At 63.3% G+C, this 5000-nt stretch overlaps 1 non-coding gene across 1 annotated transcript; it reads left to right on the forward strand.

The window, feature by feature from the left end:
* Window positions 1-3211: 3211 nt before the first annotated feature.
* Window positions 3212-3330, forward strand: LOC142009787 (5S ribosomal RNA). The gene has a single exon (XR_012644565.1). It is a non-coding gene; the product is annotated as a 5S ribosomal RNA (ribosomal RNA).
* The last annotated feature ends 1670 nt before the right edge of the window (window positions 3331-5000 follow it).

Raw genomic sequence — 5000 nt, forward strand, 5'->3', positions numbered from 1 at the left:
CCGGGGTTGACCTGTTGTCCCTGCCGGACTTAGAAATTTTTTCTCTCCAGCCTGGGACCGGGGTTGACCTGTTGTCCCTGCCGGACTTAGAAATTTTTTCTCTCCCGCCCGGTACCGGGGTTGACCTGTTGTCCCTGCCGGACTTAGAAATTTTTTCTCTGCCGCCTGGGACCGGGGTTGACCTGTTGTCCCTGCCGGACTTAGAAAATTTTTCTCTCCCGCTCGGAACCGGGGTTGACCTGTTGTCCCTGCCGGACTTGGAAAATTTTTCTCTGCCGCCTGGGACCGGGGTTGACCTGTTGTCCCTGCCGGACTTAGAAAATTTTTCTCTCCCGCCTGGGACCGGGGTTGACCTGTTGTCCCTGCCGGACTTAGAAAATTTTTCTCTGCCGCCTGGGACCGGGGTTGACCTGTTGTCCCTGCCGGACTTAGAAAATTTTTCTCTCCCGCCTGGGACCGGGGTTGACCTGTTGTCCCTGCCGGACTTAGAAAATTTTTCTCTGCCGCCTGGGACCGGGGTTGACCTGTTGTCCCTGCCGGACTTAGAAAATTTTTCTCTCCCGCCTGGGACCGGGGTTGACCTGTTGTCCCTGCCGGACTTAGAAAATTTTTCTCTGCCGCCTGGGACCGGGGTTGACCTGTTGTCCCTGCCGGACTTAGAAATTTTTTCTCTCCCGCCTGGGACCGGGGTTGACCTGTTGTCCCTGCCGGACTTAGAAATTTTTTCTCTCCCGCCCGGTACCGGGGTTGACCTGTTGTCCCTGCCGGACTTAGAAATTTTTTCTCTGCCGCCTGGGACCGGGGTTGACCTGTTGTCCCTGCCGGACTTAGAAATTTTTTCTCTCCCGCTCGGAACCGGGGTTGACCTGTTGTCCCTGCCGGACTTAGAAAATTTTTCTCTGCCGCCTGGGACCGGGGTTGACCTGTTGTCCCTGCCGGACTTGGAGCCCGAGGAGGGGATCGGCCACCAGGTAAACCTCCGCTGAAAGCGGCCACGGTTTACCTGGTGCCCGGGGAGCGAATCGGACACCAGGTCAACCTCAGCTGAAGCGGCCGGGGTTGACCTGCTGTCCCTGCCGGACTTGGAAAATTTTTCTCTCCAGCCTGGGACCGGGGTTGACCTGTTGTCCCTGCCGGACTTAGAAATTTTTTCTCTCCCCGCCTGGGACCGGGGTTGACCTGCTGTCCCTGCCGGACTTGGAGCCCGAGGAGGGAATCGGCCACCAGGTCAACCTCCGCTGAAAGCGGCCACGGTTTACCTGGTGCCCGGGGAGCGAATCGGACACCAGGTCAACCTCTGCTAAAGCGACCGAGGTTGACCTGGTGCCCGGGGAGCGAATCTGACACCAGGTCAACCTCTGCTAAAGCGCCAGAGGTTGACCTGGTGCCCGGGGACCGAATCGGACACCAGGTCAACCTCTGCTAAAGCGGCCGGGGTTGACCTGCTGTCCCTGCCGGACTTAGAAAATTTTTCTCTCCAGCCTGGGACCGGGGTTGACCTGTTGTCCCTGCCGGACTTAGAAAATTTTTCTCTCCCGCCTGGGACCGGGGTTGACCTGTTGTCCCTGCCGGACTTAGAAAATTTTTCTCTCCCGCCTGGGACCGGGGTTGACCTGTTGTCCCTGCCGGACTTAGAAAATTTTTCTCTCCCGCCTGGGACCGGGGTTGACCTGTTGTCCCTGCCGGACTTAGAAAATTTTTCTCTCCCGCCTGGGACCGGGGTTGACCTGTTGTCCCTGCCGGACTTGGAGCCCGAGGAGGGGATCGGCCACCAGGTCAACCTCCGCTGAAAGCGGCCACGGTTTACCTGGTGCCCGGGGAGCGAATCGGACACCAGGTCAACCTCTGCTAAAGCGGCCGGGGTTGACCTGCTGTCCCTGCCGGACTTGGAGCCCGAGGAGGGGATCGGCCACCAGGTCAACCTCCGCTGAAAGCGGCCACGGTTGACCTGGTGCCCGGGGACCGAATCGGACACCAGGTCAACCTCCGCTGAAGCGGCCGGGGTTGACCTGCTGTCCCTGCCGGACTTAGAAAATTTTTCTCTCCCCGCCCGGAACCGGGGTTGACCTGTTGTCCCTGCCGGACTTGGAAAATTTTTCTCTCCCGCTCGGAACCGGGGTTGACCTCTTGTCCCTGAAGGACTTAGAAATTTTTTCTCTCCCCGCCTGGGACCGGGGTTGACCTGCTGTCCCTGCCGGACTTGGAGCCCCAGGAGGGGATCGGCCACCAGGTCAACCTCCGCTGAAAGCGGCCACGGTTTACCTGGTGCCCGGGGACCGAATCGGACACCAGGTCAACCTCTGCTAAAGCGCCCGAGGTTGACCTGGTGCCCGGGGAGCGAATCTGACACCAGGTCAACCTCTGCTAAAGCGGCCGGGGTTGACCTGCTGTCCCTGCCGGACTTGGAGCCCGAGGAGGGGATCGGCCACCAGGTCAACCTCCGCTGAAAGAGGCCACGGTTTACCTGGTGCCCGGGGAGCGAATCGGACACCAGGTCAACCTCTGCTAAAGCGGCCGGGGTTCACCTGCTGTCCCTGCCGGACTTGGAGCCCGAGGAGGGGATCGGCCACCAGGTCAACCTCCGCTGAAAGCGGCCACGGTTTACCTGGTGCCCGGGGAGCGAATCGGACACCAGGTCAACCTCTGCTAAAGCGCCCGAGGTTGACCTGGTGCCCGGGGAGCGAATCTGACACCAGGTCAACCTCTGCTAAGGCGCCCGAGGTTGACCTGGTGCCCGGGGAGCGAATCGGACACCAGGTCAACCTCCGCTAAAGCGCCCGAGGTTGACCTGGTGCCCGGGGAGCGAATCGGACACCAGGTCAACCTCCGCTAAAGCGCCCGAGGTTGACCTGGTGCCCGGGGAGCGAATCGGACACCAGGTCAACCTCTGCTACGGCGGCCGGGGTTGACCTGCTGTCCCTGCCGGACTTGGAAAATTTCTCTCCCCGCCTCGGACCGGGGTTGACCTGCTGTCCCTACCGGACTTAGAACATTTTTCTCTCCCCGCCCCGGCCCGGGGGTTAACCTCGGGGCGCACAGCTTCCCGGGTCTGACGTGCACGTCCTGTCACCTCCCGGGCCCGGCGTCCTCGTCCTCCCTTCCCCTTGGGCCGGCTCGGAGGAAGTTTTCCCTCGGCCCGGCCTCCGGGTTAATTGTTTGGGCCCGGCTGACTGAGGCCAGGCTGCTGACGCTAAAGCCCGGGGAGGCGGGGGCCTACGGCCATACCGGACCGAATGCCCCCGATCTCGTCCGATCTCGGAAGGTAAACCGTCCCGGGCCTGGCTAGTACCTGGATGGGTGACCGCCTGGGAATCCCAGGTGCCGTAGGCAGCTTTTGGCCCCAGCGGGGGTAGAGCGGGGCGTGTGTCTGCCGTGCGGGAGCAGGGAAGCCGTGAGGCCAAGGCGGCGCGACGGTCCTGGGGGGCGCTGAGGCCTTTCCCTCTGCCTGCCTGCGTGTCGGGGGCGGGGGGGCGGGCGAGGAAGCTTAGGCCCTCACCCGGTGCGGTGCGATGGCTTGGGTCGGGTCGGGGAGAGGGAAGAAAGCGTGTGTGGAGCGTTGGTGGGGCAGGTGTGTGTGTGGGAGTGCTGGGTGGGGCAGGCCGTTGAGGCGGTGGCGGTGGTGGTGGTTTTGGTGGGAGTGAGTTGGGGTCAGGTGGGTGTGGGGTCCCCCCCGGGGGGTGGATGGTCTGAGGGTTAAGGCTTGGAACGTGCGTCTTGGGGGACCGTGGGTGGAGGTGGTTGAGAGCGGGGAAGGCCCTGGGTCTCGGTTGTGGACTATTAAGCCCGGTGGAGGGGGACCGTGGGTGGAGGTGGTTGAGAGCGGGGAAGGCCCTGGGTCTCGGTTGTGGACTATTAAGCCCGGTGGAGGGGGACCGTGGGTGGAGGTTGTTGAGAGCGGGGAAGGCCCTGGGTCTCGGTTGTGGACTATTAAGCCCGGTGGAGGTGTTGCGTACGGTGGATGTAAGGGGGAGGGCGTATGAAGTGACCGAGGAGTGGGCAAGGAAACGGGGGGAAAAATTTGGAGGCGAAGGCGGCCGAAAAAGGGTGCGGTTGACCTGGTGCCCGGGGAGCGAATGGGCCACCAGGTCAACCCCCGCTGAAAGCAGCGGAGGTTGACCTGGTGCCCGGGGAGCGAATCGGCCACCAGGTCAACCCCCACTGAAAGCACCGGAGGTTGACCTGGTGCCCGGGGAGGGAATCGGCCACCAGGTCAACCCCCGCTGAAAGCACCGGAGGTTGACCTGGTGCCCGGGGAGCGAATGGGCCACCAGGTCAACCCCCGCTGAAAGCAGCGGAGGTTGACCTGGTGCCCGGGGAGGGAATCGGCCACCAGGTCAACCCCCGCTGAAAGCACCGGAGGTTGACCTGGTGCCCGGGGAGCGAATCGGCCACCAGGTGAACCCCCGCTGAAAGCACCGGAGGTTGACCTGGTGCCCGGGGAGCGAATCGGCCACCAGGTCAACCCCCGCTGAAAGCACCGGAGGTTGACCTGGTGCCCGGGGAGGGAATCGGCCACCAGGTCAACCCCCGCTGAAAGCACCGGAGGTTGACCTGGTGCCCGGGGAGCGAATGGGCCACCAGGTCAACCCCCGCTGAAAGCAGCGGAGGTTGACCTGGTGCCCGGGGAGCGAATCGGCCACCAGGTCAACCCCCGCTGAAAGCAGCGGAGGTTGACCTGGTGCCCGGGGAGGGAATCGGCCACCAGGTCAACCCCCGCTGAAAGCACCGGAGGTTGACCTGGTGCCCGGGGAGCGAATGGGCCACCAGGTCAACCCCCGCTGAAAGCAGCGGAGGTTGACCTGGTGCCCGGGGAGCGAATCGGCCACCAGGTCAACCCCCGCTGAAAGAAGCGGAGGTTGACCTGGTGCCCGGGGAGGGAATCGGCCACCAGGTCAACCCCCGCTGAAAGCAGCGGAGGTTGACCTGGTGCCCGGGGAGGGAATCGGCCACCAGGTCAACCCCCGCTGAAAGCAGCGGAGGTTGACCTGGTGCCCGGGGAG

Source organism: Carettochelys insculpta, chromosome 2 (genome assembly GCF_033958435.1).
Source record: "Carettochelys insculpta isolate YL-2023 chromosome 2, ASM3395843v1, whole genome shotgun sequence".
In the NCBI taxonomy this organism is placed as follows: domain Eukaryota; kingdom Metazoa; phylum Chordata; order Testudines; family Carettochelyidae; genus Carettochelys; species Carettochelys insculpta.